Here is a 21,904-nt window from a genome sequence, read left to right as displayed (position 1 = left end):
ATTTTGAATTTCAGAGTATTTCAATGAGTGCCCTAAAAAGGGTTAATAGTTTGTTTATTTTATGTATTAGAACTGACACCAACTCCTCTCAACAACAGAATTCATCCAGGAATAGACCCGGAAATACTCGACAATCCCACAGTTTAACCCCTACCGGAAACTCAGGTACAGTAAATTACTTACAATGTTATCTTCATTCAGATTCAAACTCAGATACTGAAACTTATGTATAACTACAAAATGCCTGGCAATCTGTTACAACGGAAGTCCAGAGAGTCCCTGACACTGGACAAGTGGGCGTAAGAGGTAAAGAACCGACACAAGGACAGAGGTTTAGAGGAAACAGGCGTTTAACAAAAGGCACCGTCCTTGTTTCAGAGCTGTGTTAAAGTGACGTCTGTTACACATGGCACAGAAGTATCATCTGTCATGTGTTACTGCCTGATGCGGTATTTTATGATCTGTTACAAGGTAAGATAAAGGTAAATTAAGAAGAAATGAAGGAATGCATTAAAAAGTCATTTAATATCTCATTGTAATTGTAAAATGAGTAAAACACCAGCAACATGCAGGATTTATCCATTATTAGAGGTTGACCGATACGGGTTTTTCTAAGGCCGATGCCAATGCAGATTTTTAAAAATTTGGTCAGCCGATGGCTAGGGACGGGAATCGAGAACCGGATCCCAGTAGCTCAATTCCTTGGAATCGTTTGCCTGCCTCCTTAACGATTCTGCTTATCGATTCCGCCTTCGTTGTGCATGCACGATGACGTCACGCGTACGCTGCATTGTTTTGGTCAGAACGTAGCCAACATGGTGTTGAGGCAGAAATGGTCTAAAAAGATGACACCAGGTCCACTGTCAAAGCTTCCATGTCTTCAAAAGGTGGAATCACTCCAATCTGTTAAAACATTTGTCCACAGCGTGTGATTCATTTACAGGAATGTCACGTATTTGATACGCTACTTAGTGACGCTTGTGAATGTAGTGGCAGAGTGAACGGTTCCGGTGTGGGCAACAAATGTCGTACCCCCTCAAATACGGAAATGAGGTGCACAACAAAGGGAGATGAGCCAAGCCGAGTCGAACTGGTTCCACGTAGTAGAAATGTGGCAATAGAGGAATTAGTAAAGCATCTTTAGTTTCACTTTCCCTGCCCCCCCCCCCCCCGAACCGGGCCTGGCGTCATCTGTTATTATTATTTGTACATACTGTATATGTTATATTTTCTGTGCAGATGGAAATATAGAAGATAGTTAATGCAAGCACACCCGTTTGTACTCTTTTATTCCCTCACCCAATGAGAATCGATAAGAGAATCGCATCGATAAGCAATATCCATAATGGAATCGGAATCGTTAAATTCTAAACGATTCCCATCCCTGCCAATGGCTGATATCTACAGCCAATTTTTGAAGGTGATATTTACGGCTGACTTTTTTTATTATTTTTTTTTAAAGCACATTGACCGTAAAATACAATTGGCACACTCAGATAATTACAATTTTTATGCAGCAATATAAATGAAATTATTAATACATCTAAATATAGTACTCTTTTAACATTTATTGAACTTCAAGTGCTGCCCTTACACGTGCCTGATCAAATATCTTATAACGTCTTTATTACAGATCAAATATCAGCTTTAAAAAAAAAAAAAATTAAGGCAGATATTGAAAAAAATCAATATATTGGCCCGATATATCTACCTTTACCTTTATTTGTATTATATTAACACTAACCATGTTTAAGCTTTAACAAGTACAATGTATGCATGTTTTTTTCTCTTTATGATTGGCTGAACATTAAAAATCCTGTTGAGTTTATCAGAAAATCCTCTGGTTATTGATCAGTGCCTATATTTAAATTGGTCCAATACCAGGAATGTGATGTATTTGACACTTGAGCGTGACGCATGAGCGCCACTGCTTTACAGAGGCTGAGTATCCTCTGATATATTCCATTCTGTATACAAACGCTCTTTCACTTCAATCATGCTGGAGTCTTTTTGTCCCCCCTCATACAAATCTGATCAAAATCAATGACAGAATCGATAAAAATCAGACCAAGAGGAGGAATCAATAACAGCATCGTATCATCAGTACCCATCCCATGTGCAGCCTGCCTGAACCACCGGAAGCTCCGTATGTTTGTCTCAGAGACGATAACGTTCACATTTTAAAGAATAATCGTGGGCTTTGGTAGTATTGGCCACAGTTTGTATCTCTTAAAATGCTGAAATGTCATGACAATAAAGTTCAGCTGCTTCATCTAAAGTGCTTTATTACGGAGTTAAAATGAAGGGGTAAAACGCCAGCAGCGCAATATATGTGCCCAAACCTGCTGGATGTATCGAAGCCTGTGGGTTGACTGTGCTCGGTCCTGAATGCATTGAACCAACATCAGGGGTCGGGTACGTTGAACATGTCAAACACAACAGATGTAGAAAGTTACCATAGCAACCATGTTAGCAAGCGAACGGCTGCAAACTTATAACAGACCACGAGCAACATTTGCATTTAATTCATCTATTAATTACTAAACTATTATGTACTACTGTATGTGCCTGTGCTAAAGCAGCTTTTGGACAAATAAACTGACTTGAACTCATTTGGTTTTTTTTGGCCTTCGAGGAAATGGAAAAACCAATCCTATTTCACTTCCCTTTTGGGTTTTGGCTGGGTTATTGTCTGCAAAATGCTCTGCTACCAGTACATTACATGGTGACAGGCATGTATTGTGTCAGAATTATCAGACCTTTTCCATTTCCATGTTGTTGGAAATACACTGGCACTGACTCAAAACAGTCAGACTTAATATTTGTGGTAGAACAATAGCAATTACTTACTCCAGGTTTGACCATATAACTAGTTGCTCTTAGTTCCTACACTGTCATGACACATAAATGGGTAGACGATATCATTTAACGGAATAAAATGCAGCACTGAAAGTTTAAATTTCAACATATTTTCAGTCATTGTAATTCTATGTATCACTTGAATTATTCTTAAAATGCACAATCTGTTAGATTTATGCATTGTTTATTGTTTAATGTTTGTTTTTGTTTAATGAATTTATTTTTGGTTTTACATCAATCATTGTTCTCAGTACATTAATCGTAATAAACACAAAAACCAAAAAAGGAACAGGCTAGAACCAAAAGCTTTTTTTTTTTGCCTATCCTTTTCAACTAATAAACTGCTTACATTAACTTAGATGTGTACAATATTGAGCATTCACATCATAATAATAAAAAATAAAAAAAAAAAAACAACAAAAAAAAACTTATCTACCATCTCAATTCAATATTTCTGAATAATTTTAAACTTAAAGTACTACCTCTATCTGTTAGGATAAATAATATGCATCTAAAAAGCACCAGAATATTATATACAGGGTTCCTACAGGTTAAATTTAAGACTTTTTAAGACTACTCAGAACCAAATTTAATGCCCGTTTCACAATTACACTGGCAAAAATTCGTGACTCCTAGAATTTAGGAAAATATATTTATTTACAAAGCACCGAACTGAATGTTCCGTGATTAATTCTCACCAGGGGGCTGCAAAGTTAGCGATAATTGGTTTCTAATTTTGATATAAATTGTCAGGTTGGAATGGGTGGACCTGCGTAGACTAATGTTTCTGTCTTTCTAGTTTGGAGATTTAACAGACACATTTACACACAATACTGGGAACAAGTTTAAAGCAACATAACTCAAGACCTACCATATCAAATGTAGTACCTTTTAAAGACTTTTTAAAGGTATTAAATGAAGATTTGTAAATTTAGGACTTTTAAAAAAAGAGATATTTTGCTTTTTTAAATGGAATTATGCATTTTAAAACATTTCCCTGTGGTCCACATAAACTGTAAATCCTCGCTTCGGTCTGAATTCTTCATTAATTCAACTCCACCGGTCCATCTTCAATCCTATTTCTGAGTAATGACACCAGAAAGGTGGTTTGGAGCGCTGGCCCTTTAAATGCAAATGAGTCATTTCAGGCCCCGCCCCCTCCAGGTTGTTGACTGTGCTGCTCTGTCCCGTTCAACTAACAACCGAACATTTTAGGTAATCGGCTTGAAGTTTGGACATATTTTCAGTTTTTACTACAACCGCTGCTGCTGACAGTTATGTCGTACTCGGAGAAATGTTTGTCGGAAGCCTTGATCTTATATGTGCAAATGTCATGACGTAACTAGTTATAGACGTAACAAATTAAGCCGGAATTAAAACAGGTTGTAGAAATCTACTTGATTTTTGCCGGAATGAGAATAAAGATAGCTTTGCAGCACCTGGAGGGTTCAAATTCAGACTTTTTCAACTATTAGGGTCCAAATACACAAATAAATGAACCAAAGACTAATAAAAGTGGGTTTAGTAAAATATGACCCCTTTAAGACCCTGCAGGAACCCTGTATATATTGTTACTCCTTGTTAGGTCATTTGAAATATTTCCAACAATGCTAAAATTCTATGATATTTGTCATTTTTTCAGTCGCCTGTTGATGACATCACATTATTACTGATGTTATCTGCAGCAGCTCAGTGAAATTGTGTGATAGTACATCACACGATATAAGGTGAATAAATCTTTAATACATTACCTCATCTGTAGGTTTTCATCGCCACTAGTCCAGAAAACAGCAGCTCCCATGATCCCACACATCAAAAACTATGGATTTCATTTCTGGTTTGCGGCATAAATCAAATCCTGCGTATTAATGGTTTTATTATTTTACTCGTTTGACATTTTTATCCCTATCGGTAATCGAGGCATTTCTTTATTGAGGTATTTCTGAGTTAAAACACAGGCTCAGTGAATAAACGAATGACTTAACGACAGAAACAGTGGCCAAACTACCAAACTAAGAAGCAAAAATGGAATTCTCATGATCCTAGACTTCACTTTTAGGCCTCAAAAGGTATCATGAACACTTACGGTTTGTGTTAGGAGAACACAGAACAAAGTAGTTATTCGTCAACTCGTTTTCTCTCGACGGCAGAGAGCTGAAAGGTTCGGAGGAGTTGAAGAGGATGAACGGAGAGCGAACGGGATGGAAAAGTTTGACAAGCGTGTGACGTTTTCACCACGGTCAGACCCAAGGACACGTAGAGTCCGACCAGGCGTCAGGTCCCACTTAATGGCTTGGGTTTCAGTTGGCTTCAGGTTCATAAATATCGACAGAAAAAAGAGACTATGTAATCAGCGACGTTTGATCTTAAGTCAGCGTAGGACACAACTACTACCCATCTGGCCCCATCTAAACTCAGAAGACAGACTTTTTTATTTCTTTTTAACGCAGGGCTGAGCCAACCCACCCCCCTTCCTCCTCCTCCTCCGGACCCGGAGTCGAGGACAGAGGCTGAAGTGTGACGAGGCGAAGAAGAAGTCTCGCCGAGGACTCACTGGAGGCGGCGGTCTCACTGCGGGAGGGGGACGATGACCTTCACGTAGTTGATGGGGAAGAAGCCGGACTCGCCGTTGATCATGCCCTCGTACCAGTTCTCATCTATCTGGTTGGTGAGGATGATGATGTCACCCTCTTTGAAGCCCAGCTCGCCTTCGTTCTCTGGCTCGAAGTCGTAGAGGGAGCGACAGCAGGGCTGGTCCAGAACCTCCGACTCTGTCACACAATTACCATGTTTATTATTACATTTACAGCTTTTCTCAACTTCTTTTATCAGTTCACTCAAGGGTGTCAAACATGTAAAGATCGGTATCAGCTGACAATCTGGCTTTTTTTTTTTTTAAATCTGGATTCAGAGCTTAGATTTCATGAGATCGGGCTGATACGGGTCCGGTTCGGGGAGGGGGACACATGTTCTGCCCCCTTAAATTAAAGTTTCCAAAGGTAGGAACAGGGAAATTAGCTTCATAACAGCGGGAGGATTAGAGGAATTAGCAAAGCATCTATAAGTTTCACTTTCACTTTATGGTCCGGTAGTGATGCGCAAGTCGGGTTTTTTTCAATTATTCAATTAGAATTATTTGACCCGACCCAACCTGCCCCCAACTGACCCAACCCAACCCGCGAGTAACCCACTGATCCGCACATCACTAACATACAGAACGGAACGCACTCCCATATAACACCTGGACGGACCTGTCCATAGTCGTGCTACAGCAGTGGTAAACATACGACCCACGGGCCAAAACCGTCCTGCCAAAGGTTCTAATTTGTCCCACAGTATGAATTTGGAAAGTGCAAAAATAATACTAAAGTTCTTCAGAGTCAAAGGTGTCATAGCTATTTTAGTTCAGGTTCCACATTCAGCCCAATTGGGATCTCAAGTAAAATAATAGTATAATAATCTCTAAATAATGACTCCAAATTTAAATCAAAATTTCATTGTAAAAAGTCTGTATCGGATCGGTATCAGCAAAACTAATCCTAAAAAAAACTCGATTGGAAGCAAAAAAAATCCAGGTCAGGACATCACTAGTCCAGCCCGTCAGATGAATTTGAGAAATTGCAAAAATTACACTGATGATATTAACAATCATTTTAGTTCAGGTTCAACATACAGATCAATTCAGTCTCAAATGGGTCGAACCAGTAAAATATGATCTTAATAACCTATAAATAATGACAACTCCACATTTTTCTGAACTGAAGCTGCAGACAGTTATGATGACATCACCTCCATGACTTTCAACTGTGTAGTCTTTATATTTATGCACCTTCAGTCTGATACGTCAATAATTGTACAACCTTCTTGGTTTGTAAGGGTACCTTGTAAACTAACAAACATCATATGTGTAAAAATGGCTCTAACAGGATCAAAAAATGACTTGTCTGTCTTCACTGACTTTGATCCAGTGTTCTTCCACAATAAGGTCCCATGGGATAGAACCGGAAGGGGCGGGGCTTCAGGGCTCTATTGTCAGAACTTCCTGGTTCACAAAGACCCGACATCCAACACAAAACAATAAATTCAGAAGCTCTCTCTGCTCCTTGTCACTGTATTGGTCAAAATTTTGAAAACTAATAATAATGTATCCAGTATACGTTTGTTGTTGTCAATTTAGTTATTATTATTACTATTAGTACTACTACTTAAATACTTTTATCATTTATTTATACATCATTATATTTATCACTTGACTATTACTATTATCACGTTATTATAATTGTTATTATTTATTATTTCAGCTATTATGAATGCATGTATCAATGCATATGTATGTATATATCATAATAATATAGCCTAATTATTTAGTTATCTTTCATTACTATTATTTATTATTACTACTACTTCCTTATTTAACATTAGTACTTCTAATGTGCAATTGCCTGTTTTTCAATACTGTTTTTTTGCTATTGTTATAACTTTTTTCTTTTCCTTTTTTGTCTTGTAATTCTTCATATTCGTACATTCAGTGTTGTGCAAATCTAATCTAATCTAATCTAATCTAAAAGAGATAATTATCGATATCCAAATTAGACAGCAAAGAGGTGTAAAAATCCCAATTCTGCTTTTATTGCTATACTTATATTAAGATTTTCACGACATTAAAGCCTTAACAACTGCTCTTTAATAAATTATTTTAACAATTCAAAACAGTCAAAAGTAATAACATTTGTTGGTGGTTTCTATGAAGCCAACAATAATTCTTTTTAAACCATAATCATCACTGAAATGTGGCTGGTAAGTAAACAACCCACTAAAACAAACTGTGATTCAGAAATTGTACATCTAATGGTAAAACGAAAGGTGAAAACTGAAGATAACTTAGCTATGGTTAAAAAAAGGCTTAAAAAATCTAATATAGTATACTTCATACTTTTATCAACAGCAGTTTTTGTTACTTTTGAAAATCTTTCCAAATATCATTCTTCTACATCTATCTCTACTCTAATATCCTGTCAAATAAAGGAGTGCAAATGACATCTGTACTTTATATCTACACCATCACCGGCTCAAGAACAGAATTATAAGAAAAAAAAAGAAAAAAAAAACAGGAAGCAGGGGAACATGGCGGGTCCTTGTGGAACAGAAAGCATCGAGGTAATATTTCCTTTTTCAGATTTGCCATCTGGCTACAAACAGTACTGGGTTAGTGCTACCTGCAATCTATCACCATGACAACTAACCCAGCGTGCACTGACGAAGACTTGAAGGTATTGTTAATGGATTTAAAAAAAAAAAAAAAAGAATTATGAATTGACCTTGAGTTGTGTACTAAGTGTTAACACGGAAACATGCCAGGAAAAGCTGTTGGAGAAAAAGCTGGTATTTGACTCAAATAGAAATGACTTATTCGACAGTTATTTAGCAGCAATCAATGATATTTATTAAAGACTTTTACACTGGAAGGATATTTTGTATGATGTGTGTTAATGTGCAATATGTCTCATTAATTCTAAGTGTTTCGATTTGTACATTTATGGTGCCAGTTGTCTGCTTATAGAGTAATTATTAGGTGTTTAATAATTACTGATTATTATACACTATATGGACAAAAGTATTGGGACACGTTGAATTCAGGTGTTTCTTTTCTAACAGGGGTCTGGGATACAAAACAGTAATGACAAACAAATAATAAACTAGCGCGTTGACGTGGTTGTTTTTATGCTGTTGTGTACTCGTGCATGCTGTACCGCATTTGTCCAGCAGTCACCGCCAAAGCGTTCTGACCATAGCAACGTGATTGTTAGGCTTTTGCATTCCAAAATTACTAATATCTCAAAAAATCTTGGTCTTATCAACTTGTTTTCGCTAGACCAGTGGTTGCCAACTTTTTTTGGCTCATGACTCCATTTTAATATCACAAATTTCAGACATTTTTTGCTAAAATGAATTTGTTTTTGCTCATGTAATAGTTTGCTATACTATGTTGCAAAAAAATGTTAATTTTAGACGACACTTAGGCTATATAATGCACCTTTTTGGTGTCTGCTTCTCAGTTTCTCTTGGAGATATCTTAGCAGGGCCAGGCGGACGAAGAAATCTTTCCATTCTCTGTTCGGTCTGGTTTTCTGACTGCGATTGTGTTGAAGAGTAGTAACGCACGCAGTCACATGATCGGGTCAATCAAGATATGCCCTCTGAGGTATTATATCCTGCATATTATTTGAACTTGATTTTTATTAGGTGTGTGGTGTTTTAATTATAATTAAATACATATTGAATCATTTAAAAAATTATTAGTAATTATTTATTTATTTTTATTTTTATCAATTACTAGAAACTTCAGGTGACCTCAAGGTTGAAAAACACTGTGCTAGTTTGTTCCTTGTCCAAAAATACATAAGTAAGCCAAACTGCGGCAGTCAGCTCTTTCTGGATCTTGTGTGAATCCTGAGACACACATACACACACACACACACACAGAGGCCACTTGGCTTTTATAATATAGATATCATTGCATTTCATTGGTTAGTTTTGTATAAATTGTTATCTTTGCTTCCAAAATGCCTCAGAAATGGTTTTACTTAATTTCTCTCAACTTTGATTTTGTTTTTTAATCTATGACTATGACTTTAAATGTTCTACCTCTAAATTTCTGAATATTTTTCGTGCTCTGACTGTAAATAATAATTTTCTACCACAAATAACCATCTACTTTCTTTACATCTCACTTAGGAAGAAAAATCTCTCATCATACTTTAAAGAAATACGGATGTTTATATCTCAAATCAGCATGAACAGGACATCTTACAGCTGTAGCCACGATGTGTCCCAATATTTTTGTCCATATAGTTTATAAACATCAATGGCAAAGATGACAATTTAAGCAAAACTAACCAACGCAATACAATATGTATCACTATAAAAGTATATTATGACATTTCTTGTCATTGTTTGACCCCTGTTAGAAAAGAAACACCTGAATGCGACATGTCCCAATACTTTTTTTTTTTTGTTTAAAGTGTTTTTATGACACATCCGAGTCAACCAGGAAAGCATAATACAGTCATCTTTTTTTTAATACCCAAACCATGAACATTCTCACCCTGTTGCACCATAAAAATAATAAATAATAATAACAACAACAACAACAACAATAATAATAATAATAATTATAATATATAAATAAAGAATTCACAGACTCATATTGATAAGACTACTCTGGAATAAGTGATCTACCTCTTTTATATGATTCAGAACAGGTTGTGTGTCCCAATACTTTTGTCCATATAGTGTAGCTTAGTGCAGATGAAGTGCGTATTAATGGTTTTCCTGGTGGCTGACGTGCAGGTGTGAGTGCAGAGTGGGTGTGGGTGTGGGAAACTCACGGTGATTATTGCCATTGGTAGTGGGGCTCTCGGGCCATGACAGTGGGACAGAGGTTATGTGATCAGCTGGGTAAGATGGAGACACACATGGAGGTGGTGGTGAGCATGAAACAGAACATAAAACACAAACACACACACACAAACCCAGGACGTCACAGTGAAAAAAACAACCTCAAATACTGCATGGACGCCTTCTACCACTAGAGGGCAATGATACTTTTCTGACAGGCTTCTAGTTCATAGAATGGGTCAAGAATTACACTACAAACAAAAAGTTAAGGATATTTCTTTTTATTTTTTTGTCTTTTTTTTGTCATTTTTGCCATGTGTAAATAAAACTATGTCTGGTCATTAAAAAAATGTGTTTCAATTCAATTCACACACAAAAAGTAAAAATCACTGTGCAAGAATCCCAACTGAAAAATACAGCCTAAAAATGAAAAATATCTTTAACTTTTTGTTTGTAGTGTAGAATTACTGGGTACTTTTCCCATAATGCAACTTGACAGAAGTTTTTCATTAGAATCCAGAGGATGGATTTCATATAATACAGTGTTGTCGTTTAACTCTTTAACTACCCCACCAAGAAAAACCTGATGAAAAAATTTTTTGTTTGTATTTCTTATACGCTTGGGTGAGTAATAGCATTTTTTTTTTTTTTTTTTTTTCAACAGACCCTGTGGTTTTTTAAATACTGACCTCTACCAAATGGTCGAGATGTCAGCTGATGGTTAAAGTACATAATTTCATACAAATACCTCAATAGTAATAATTCTGATGTCAAGTTATGGAACAATCTAAGTGAGGAACTCAAGCAAAGTCCAAATATTAACCAGTTTAAGAAAATGTACAAAGATATTTTGTTTAGCAGTTATAATTGATACTTCTCATTACTGACTGTTGTCATTTACTCATTGATATGGCAGAGGGATTAGAGGAAGAGAAACCTATGTGAATGTATATGTGTATGTATGTGCATGGGTATGTATATATGTGTACATGATGGTATATATGCATGTGATATGTGTGTGTTGTGTATATATATATATATATATATATATATATATATATATATATACATACATACATATATATATATATGTGTGTGTGTGTGTGTATATGCATGTGTGTACATATTGTTGGTTTAGACAGAGAGAGCTAACAAACTACGCTTCTTCTCAGTCCTTTTCGAATATGATTTTTTCTTTTTCTTTTTTGTGTGTATTATTATATTATTTTATGCTTCCTTGAATTTTCATTTCTATATTATGTTGTGCAAAGAAGTCAGTTAGTAGCAATCAGGAAGCTTGTATCATTTCCATATTCGAAATAAATCTTTTTTTTTTTTTTTTAAAGTAGATGAAAATAAATAAAATGCAAATTTATAAAGAATTAAACACCCAAAAATATCCAGGGTATTGGATACATAATTTTTACACTTTGAAACATGACATCTTTAAGTGTTTCACTTCAACACACTTCATCTGTGTGTCTGTGACTAAACACCAAAACCAGTCAGAATATTTTTAGCGATTTTCATCTTTCTGTCATCCTGATTGGAGGGTGGATGATGAAGCATACCACTGACAATCACAGTGACACCTGGAGGACTTTTTTGGTATTACACATTCTGCCCAAGCGGTAGAGCCAGTTCAATTATAGGTTAAGATGAGTTAAGTACTCCACTTATTGAAATATAGTGGCTCAAAATGTGCTATACCATATTGTCAAGCAAGCAGTTAAAGGGTTAAAGAACCAGAGTGTAGGATTTAGTAGCTTCTAGTGGTGAAATTGGAGACTGCTACAAACTAAATATACCTTTCTAATAGAGAAATCTGGACTGTGACAAAAAAGTTAAAATGACGATAAGATTTGGACATTTTTACTTGATTTACTGGCCTATCTCACACAAGAAATACATAAAACACCCACAATGTTCCACACATTGGTTCACAGGTGTCAAACATGCGGCCCGGGGGCCAAAACTGGCCCACCAAAGGTTCCAATCCGGCCCGCAAGATGAATTTGCAAAGTGCAAGTTAGGGCATCAAACTCAAAAATAATATTAAAGCTGCAAGCAGCATTGGGCGGGACCTCGCACCGGGCGATCCGCCTCCCCCGCGATCCGCCACCCGTGACTGTCGACGCCTCAGCTCCACTCACACTTTCCGTCCCCATACCAGTTCCCATCCTTTAGTGTCTGTCCTCCTTACATCTGTACAGAACACCAGTGACCCTCTGCTGAAACCACCATCACCTTTAAAATGAGACTTTTATTTTGGAAACCCTACTGTGTGTATGTGCATTTGTTTTTAATGTGAGAGAAAGAATCAGTTTGAAAAATTAATTGAAATTGTATGAATAAGTGAGTATAAAAGTGATGATTTACCACATTTAAGGCTTTTATTTTGGAAAAACCCTATTGTGTGAGGATGTGTGTCTGTGAGAAAGAGTACTTTTGAATGAAGAAACATTGTACAAACAGTTTAGTGTTTGGTCATAAAAATGAAAAGAAGTTATGTAATAGACATTTTGTATTATTCTTAATTTTGGTTTTATTTTGAAAAAATGTACTCCGTGTACTTTTGAATGTGTGCAAAATTTCCAATATCCACAATACAATGCAGTAAAACCTGTTTTAAAATAAAATAAAAAAAAAAAAAAACTTTTGGACTACCTGGGACTTGAACCAGGGTCCTTCAGCTCCATAGGCAGCTACATGAACCACTGCACTACAGAGAGACATGTGAAAATGTGCACCAGCAAGACTTTTATAGGGATTTTGCCATTTGGAAAAGTGAAACTAAACATAGTCTTCAAAAAATCGCTATAATTCCATAACCGTAGGTCGTATCTGAAAAATTCTTTCACTTTTGGATTCTGCAGACTTGTGGGAATTCAATGAGGTCTAACTTTTATGTCAAAACTCTGAAATGAATAAGCAGTAATTGCAGAAACGTAGAGTAACTTTCAAAGGCAGACTGCCAACTTCCTGTTGGAGTTAGCTCATGAGTGTCAGTGTATGATTTGTCGGGCTCAATCAGACCAAAATTTTGCCATTTGTTTCATGTTTCTGTGACATTCCTACTGGCTGCTAGGGCAGATTTTGTGTGTTTTTTAGTACATAGGTGGCGCTACAGAGTCCATTTTGGCACCCAAGGGGTTAATTTTTGATATTGTATGAAAGTGTTCACCAGCCATGACATACATGGCAAATTTGGTGAGTTTTGGAGCATGTTAAGGGGGTCAAATGGCAGTCTAAAGTGGAAAAAGTAAGAAAATAAAAGAATTGTTATAAATCAACAACCGTACATCCTATCTCAAAAATTTTTGCATGTGAGCATTGTGCTGAGTCCCCTGAACGTGAAGATATGTCACATATCAGGAAAAACTGCAAAGTGAAAAATGAGTTCCAAACATCACAACTTTGCGGGCTTGTAAAAAAAAAACTAAGACAGTTCCGGAAAAAGTGAGAGATCACTTTTTTGAGGAGGTTTCACTCTATCTTTTGATGCTATTTAGAAGTCAATATGACAAACGGTGTCATCGGAGTTAGTTTTAGAAATTTTATTTTGAAAGGCATATTGCGAACTTCCTGTTGGAGTTAGGTCATAAGTGTCAGTGGATGATTTGTAGTGCTTCATCCAACAAGAATTTTGGCACTGGTTTCATGTCTGTACGACATTCCTAGTGGCCACTAGGGCTTTTCCCATTTTTTTCACATAGGTGGCGCTAGAGAGGCCATTTTGGCACCTATGGGGTTAATTTTTACATTTTATCAAATTTTTCGCCAGGCCTGACATGTGTGCCAAATTTGGTGAGTTTTTGAGCATGTTTAGGGGGGCAAATTCCAGTTTAAAGCGTCACGGAAAAATAATAATAATAATAATATAAAAACGAACGAAAAACAATAGGGCCTTGCTTGCAGGCAAGGCCTCTCACTGTGTGAGAGGGCCTTACCTTTCGGCTCGGTCCCTAATAATAACCTATAAATAATGGCAACACCATTTTTCCCTTTGATTTAGTGCAAAAAAACATTAAATTATGCAAATGTTTACATTAACAAACCTTTAACAATAAAATGTGAATAACCTGAATAAATATGAACAACCTGAAATATCTAATGAGAATTAAGTGCAATTTTAACAATATTTTGCCTGTTACTACATGTTTTGTGCCTTTGTAGATCTGCTCTGTAATGCATATGTATGAATGATAAGTCGAAGCACAATATTGATAAAACTGTACTTATATTTCTTAACAAATTGCATTTTTTTCCAGGTTATTCACATCCTTTTTGTTTGGATAGTTTTTAAATGTAAATATTGGCATAACTGAATGTTATTTTATGCACTAAAACAATTTGGAGTTTCATTATTTATTGTCTATCATGCTATTATTTTACTGGTCCTTCAGATTAAATTGGGCTGAATGTGGCCCCTAGAAGAAAATGAGTTTGACACCCCTGCATTAGTTGATTTTCTCTGTATAATACTGGTAGAACACACTGGAAGGTAAATGTTGATACCAAAAACTTTACAAAGGGATACGTACTTTTCCCATTCACTGTGTGGTTGGTCTGGATATCTGTAATAGATAACAAAAAAAAGGTGGAACTCAAAGAAAATAATGGAGATGGGAGTAACAGACAAACCTAACAGATAAACACAGACAGAAGAGGACACTGATGTGGTCAGCGGCGGTGGTTGGAGGGTTTATACCTGTGGATTTGAGAGAGGAGCTGTAGGAAAGGCCGTTGTGTTGACTGTTGTCCAGCGCCTCGATGCTGCTCCTGATGGACTTTGGTTTGAACTCCCTTTTGGGGCGACCGCTGGCTGTGGATATCCTAAAATCACAAGAAACACAGGAAAAAATGATCACGGTATCATAAAATAGAACCACTATCCCTGTATCTCACCGAAATGTTCTATCAAGTATCAATACCAAGTTGAATTTGTGAGGTTGTCAGGTTCTGTCTCTATGTTCGAGTCCTGTGGTCTGGATGCAGATCAATCTCCCAATAGAAGTGGGTGGTACTTTCACTGGAGGAGAACTCAACTAATTAAATAGAAGTCAATACATGACTTCTATCAGTGATCAATAGTAACTAAATTGTATCTTTAACCATTTCTGTTATAAGCCTTTAAAATATGAACCACTGTAAGTAGAGGCACATTTTTAATATTTCAAAAATTTCTAAAAAACTGTAAACAAACTTTGTCGACACTGTCCCAAAGAAGCTACATTAAAAAAAAAAATGAAATGAAGCTGAAAGATTGTTGAAACTAGACGCTGGTGACCTTGAGTTTGGACCCAAATGAAAGTCCATATATGACTTCCTATCAGTGCTCAATAGTAACTATATTGATAACTTCAACCATTTCCATGTTATAAGCCATTAAAAATATGACCCATTATAAGTGAAGGCAATTTTTTTATATCTAAAAAAATGTCAAAAATTCAAAAATCTAAATTTCTCAAAACTATGAACAAACTTTAGAGGCATTGTCCAAAGGAAGCTGCATAAATATGTTTAAATGAATCCAACCTGTAGTTTTGGAGAAGAAGATTGTGGAAATCTAGAAATTGATGACCCTGGCTTTGACCCTTCAAGGTCACTCAAAGGTCATGAACCCAAATGAAAGTCCATATATGACTTCCTATCAGTGCTCACTAGTAACTTTATTGATATCTGTAACCATTTATATGTTATAAACCATCAAAATATGAACCATTATAGGTAAAGACAAATTTTTAATATTTCAAAAATTCATCAAAAATCCAAAAATCTAAATTTCTCAAAACTGTTAACAAACTTTGTCGACACTGTCCCAAGGAAGCTACATTAAAAAAAATGAAATGAAGCTGAAAGATCGTTGAAACTAGACGTTGGTGACCTTGAGTTTGATCCTTCAAGATCACTCAAGGTCAAAGGTCACGGACCCAAATGAAAGTCCATATATGACTTCCTATCAGTGCTCAATAGTAACTATATTGATAACTTCAACCATTTCCATGTTATAAGCCATTAAAAATATGACCCATTATAAGTGAAGGCAATTTTTTTATATCTAAAAAAATGTCAAAAATTCAAAAATCTAAATTTCTCAAAACTATGAACAAACTTTATAGGCATTGTCCAAAGGAAGCTGCATAAATATGTTTAAATGAATCCAACCTGTAGTTTTGGAGAAGAAGATTGTGGAAATCTAGAAATTGATGACCCTAGCTTTGACCCTTCAAGGTCACTCAAAGGTCATGAACCCAAATGAAAGTCCATATATGACTTCCTATCAGTGCTCACTAGTAACTTTATTGATATCTGTAACCATTTATATGTTATAAACCATCAAAATATGAACCATTATAGGTAAAGACAAATTTTTAATATTTCAAAAATTCATCAAAAATCCAAAAATCTAAATTTCTCAAAACTGTTAACAAACTTTGTCGGCACTGTCCCAAGGAAGCTACATTAAAAAAAATGAAATGAAGCTGAAAGATTGTTGAAACTAGACGTTGGTGACCTTGAGTTTGAGCCTTCAAGATCACTCAAGGTCAAAGGTCACGGACCCAAATGAAAGTCCATATATGACTTCCTATCAGTGCTCAATAGTAACTATATTGATAACTTTAACCATTTCCATGTTATAAGCCATTAAAAATATGACCCATTATAAGTGAAGGCAATTTTTTTATATCTACAAAAAAATGTCAAAAATCCAAAAATCTAAATTTTTCAAAACTGTGAACAAACTTTGTAGGCATTGTCCAAAGGAAGCTGTATAAATATGTTTAAATGAATAAAACCTGTAGTTGTGGAGAAGATGCTTGTGGAAATCTAGACAGTGATGACCCTGGCTTTGACCCTTCAAGGCCACTCAAAGGTCAAAGTTCATGAACCCAAATGAAACTCCATATATGACTTCCTATCAGTGCTCAATAGTAACTTTATTGATATCTGTAACCATTTATATGTTATAAACCATCAAATTATGGACCTTTACAAGTACAGACAAATTTTTAATATTTCAAAAATTCATCAAAAACCCAAAAATATAAATTTCTCAAAACTGTGAACAAACTTTGTAAACATTGTCCCAAGGAAGCTACATATACAATTTGAAATGAGTCTGACCTGTAGTTTCGTCAGATAATGTTTGAAGAAATTGTTAACGAGGACAATACCAGTCACAGTGCCTTCACAATAGCTCATGGCCAATCTGCCGGTGAGATAAAAATGACTGATATCATAAAAACTTGAAGACACAATGTCATAAATCTTGTGCAGCAATGGAACAATAAAGAACGCCGCTATTCACGAGGTTCTGTTCTGTCTGAGAGGCTTTTATAATTTATGGGTGAGTTTGTCTGAGCTTTAGAGCATAACGTCAAACAATCAGAAAATAGTGCTTTATTTTTCTATTTTTCCTCTTTTTTTTCCTACTAAGGCTGGTTGCTTTACAAGGAGAAGAGGTGGAAGAAGTTTTAATAGTTCTGATCATAAAGACATGTGAGAAATGACAGTATAACTTGAAGAAAATATTGTTCCGAGTCGTCTCCTATTGTTCATGTTGGGATTTTACAGGTGGAAGTGAGTTTAACAAGTCCTATTACAGTTGCGGGAAAAATTTTTAGACCCCTTGTTTTCTTCAGTTTCTTGTTCATTTTAATGCCTGGTACAACTAAAGGTACATTTGTTTGGACAAATATAATGATGACAACAAAATTAACTCATAGTAGTTTAATTTCAGAGCTGGTATCTATCCATTTTCCATGTTTTCTTGATAATAACCAAAATCACTTTAGTTCTTAAATCAACATCTATGCCATTGTACTGACAAAAACAGTGCTTTTAGACATTTCATATTTTCTTTTCTGTCTTTTTTAGTCACATGATACACATAGGAGTTAGTACTTGATTGCATATCCATTGTTTTTGATGACTGTTGATGATCTAATAATTTTTTCCACGACTGTATATAAGGAGATGCATGCACTTTCACGTATACTTTGGGTATTATGTCGAATTAATTCAATTAACTGAAGTTTTTCTGTCCGAATATCTTAAAAAAAAAAAAAAAAAAAATCGCAAAATCAATATTATTTCTCTGGTGACCATTCAACAAAACAATTTAAATGCAATGCGTTGTCCTCTTAAATTAATAAATTAATTGCGAATGAGTTTCTCCAGTCACATATGACATTTAAAATCATCCATAACACTGAAAAAAAAATGACACTGAATATTTTACCATATCATCCAGCTCTACTTTCTTCATTTCATACAAATTCAAACCAAAATGACATCCATCCACACAGAAAATATGCCAAATGGTCTTATGTGATCGTAGTTTTCATGCTTTCTAATTTTTCAACCCACTGATCACATGAGAGCAGAAATAGACACGATTTTCACGTTCATGAAAATTGCTGTAAAAGACAGAAAAGTCTTCTCTGGTGGAAAACTGGGCCTGAGGTGAATGTGTCACAACAACACATTAACATGTGAAACGCATCCAACGCTGACAGGTTCACAGATCTATTTCATCGCTCTGTGACTCTCATCCTCCTGTTACATAACAGTCAATGTGACACCAACAACATCAGCACTGTATGGAAACGCTGACTGCAGATGGTACAGGGCAGGGGAGTCAAACATGGGGCTAGTGGGCCAAAACCGGGCCGCTAAAGGGTCCTATCCGGGCCCCTGGGATGAATTTGTGAAATGCAAAAATGACATTGAAGATTTTAACAATCAAGGGTGTCAAAGCTGTTTTTTGTTCAGGTTCCACATACAGACCAATGTTCAGTTTAGTTTATTTCGAATACATGCAACAAAACAAAAGTAATCCTACTCAGTCCTTAGAAATAGAGGTGGCCGATATACATCGCCTACGATAATATCGTAAATGTTGATTTGATGATGTGCAATTTTACATTATTAAGTATTCATACTGTCTCAAAAACAAAACAAACAAAACTGGATTCAGGCGATGTTGACCTAAAGATTTCGTTGACATCAGCTAAAAAAGCCATAACAAAATGTTTGCCGCAGAAAGAGGCACCCACAATGCAACTTTTCATTTCAATTGTAGAAAACATTAGACTTATGGAATGCATGACTTTCACCCTGCGGCTCCAGGAGGAGCTGGGAAAAAGGCGCTGGAGAAAATGGACAACCTTTACAAACTGTGACAGTACCAATTAAAAAAAAGGCTGAAGCTGTATGCATGTTTATGTTATAATTGTCATCCCCAGACCTCACTTTTTTGTTCTTGTTCTGTAAAAATTAAAATGTTTATAAATAAAAAGTGTCAAAAAAATAAAAAATAAAAAAAATAAAGAAAACAAACGGGCAGTGCATACAGGGTGGGGAAGCAAAATTTACAATGAACATTTAGTTGTTTTTTCTCAGCAGGCACTACGTCAATTGTTTTGAAACCAAACATATATTGATGCCATAATCATACCGAACACTATTATCCATACCTTTCCAGAAACTTTTGCCCATATGAGTAATCAGGAAAGCAAACGTCAAAGAGTGTGTGATTTGCTGAACGCACTCGTCACACCAAAGGAGATTTCAAAAATAGTTGGAGTGTCCATAAAGACTGTTTATAATGGAAAGAAGAGAATGACTATGAGCAAAACTATTACGAGAAAGTCTGGAAGATACTATTAAAGAAGAATGGGAGAAGTTGTCATCCGAATATTTGAGGAACACTTGCCCAAGTTTCAGGAAGCGTGTGAAGGCAGTTATTGAGAAAGAAGGAGGACACATAGAATAAAAACATTTTCTATTATAGGGCTGTGCAATTAATCGAAATTCGATTATGATTTCGATTATTACACGCAATGATTACAAAAATTATGTCATCGAGAAAAAACGATTATTAATTTTGAGTTGTTTTAATTCATGCATACGCAAGCTACCATGAGCTGCTCTGCCCCGCCCCCCTCTAAGCTACTGCTGCCTGCTAGCCGGCAGGTCCACCCCAAGAGGAAAGTTGTACCTAGCGACCGGGAAAAAAAGGCAGGAGAATCACAGCAGAAGTGCTTGGTAAACAAAAAAGGCAAGTCAAATTCAATTGTATGGAATCACTTTGGGTTTGATGAAGAAGACGAAGAGCAAAAACACATCACGTGCAAAAAGTGTTTCGTAGTTGTGTCCGCACCGACCGGTAACACAACAAACCTTTAAACCATCTAAAGTTTAACCACCGCCACCTTTATCATAATCTTATGAAAAACTAAAACACATAAAAACAACTCCGTTTACAACTTCGCCCGCAATGCAATCTTCAGTCTCCGAATCTCTTTACGCTGCAACTCCCGTATTAACCTAACCTGACCTAACCCGTATAACCCTAACGTACGTCTTCTAGATGGCTGATGTATACAGAAGGCCTGAACTGAAACCTCATGGCACGCCACTGAATTTACTGTTTCATACTACATTGAACATACTTGAATTTATAATTTGCACTTTACGTGAGTTTTTTTTTTTTATTGCTACAGTTCTATGGCAAGTCTAGAGCAGTTTAATTCCAGTGCACTATTTATTTACAAAAGGAAACATACTTGAATTTACAGTACACTTATTTGCATTCAAAGATTTTTTTGTTTCGTACAAAAGTGAACATACTTTGTTTTAGTGGTTAAAAGCTTTATTTTTGTTTAAAGAGTATATTTTACATTGTTTTGCAAGAAAAAAATAAACAACTTTAAGGTTAACAAATAATCGTTTTTAATAATCGTGATTTCAATTATTGCTAAAATAATCGTGATTATTTTTTTTCCTATAATCGAGCAGCCCTATTCTATTATGTACATTTTTTTGTGGCAAATAAATTCTCATGACTTTCAATAAACTAATTGGTCATACACTGTCTTTCAATCCCTGCCTCAAAATATTGTAAATTTTGCTTCCCCACCCTGTAGACAGTAAAGGAGAGGTGCATGAAAGTCCTCATTGGCTAAATGCCTCAGAAGCCAATCAGCAGCAAGGATTCAGTCTGGTGGTGATTCGGCGGCACCAAAACAGAACATCATCTCACATGTAGGAAATCTGCAGGAGTGTCCTGTCTCAGAGTATGATTTCATAGCAGACGTGGGTCCACATCACTAGTCTGGAAATGATGTCGTTTTGACCAGACTGATGATGGTCAAAATAATGTTATATGCAAGCTGGGACGCTATAAAGGGGGGGTAAATGTGATAAATTCATGGGGCCCAGCATTTGTGGGGGGCCCATAGAGCAGTGGAAGGGGTCCAGTGGATACAGGTTAGAAGTTGTGAAAATTTCATGTAAGATCCACTGTTTAATAGAGGAATAGAAGCCCAGAGTCGGACATTGAAAGTATGTAAAGTTTCACTTCTGTTTTACGCCACTGTTAGTTACATTAGTTATGGACCGCACACCCACGTATATAACTACTGCCCCCGCCCCTGCAAGTTTTGCAGAAGATGTATGAAGCACTAAAAAAAACCAAACAAGAGCTGTGGTACTGAAATTCTGTGTCTATCCATAGATGTTCTGGTAAGCAAGTAGTTGTACAGCATTTTTTGAAAGGGGAAAAAAAAAAATTCACATTTTAAAGGATATTGTCAGATTATCATTATCGGGAAATTAAAAAAAAAAAAAAAAAAATCAA

At 35.9% G+C, this 21,904-nt stretch overlaps 1 pseudogene; it reads right to left on the bottom strand.

Annotated features, from left to right (window-relative positions):
* Positions 1–4,402: 4,402 nt before the first annotated feature.
* LOC115413335 (endophilin-A3-like) overlaps positions 4,403–21,904 on the bottom strand; it is a 30,727-nt pseudogene continuing 13,225 nt past the window's right edge.

This window comes from Sphaeramia orbicularis, chromosome 3 (assembly GCF_902148855.1).
Source record: "Sphaeramia orbicularis chromosome 3, fSphaOr1.1, whole genome shotgun sequence".
In the NCBI taxonomy this organism is placed as follows: Eukaryota; Metazoa; Chordata; class Actinopteri; order Kurtiformes; family Apogonidae; genus Sphaeramia; species Sphaeramia orbicularis.
The sequence above is the reverse complement of the archived record's forward strand: the minus strand, read 5'-3'. Positions and strand labels throughout refer to the sequence as shown.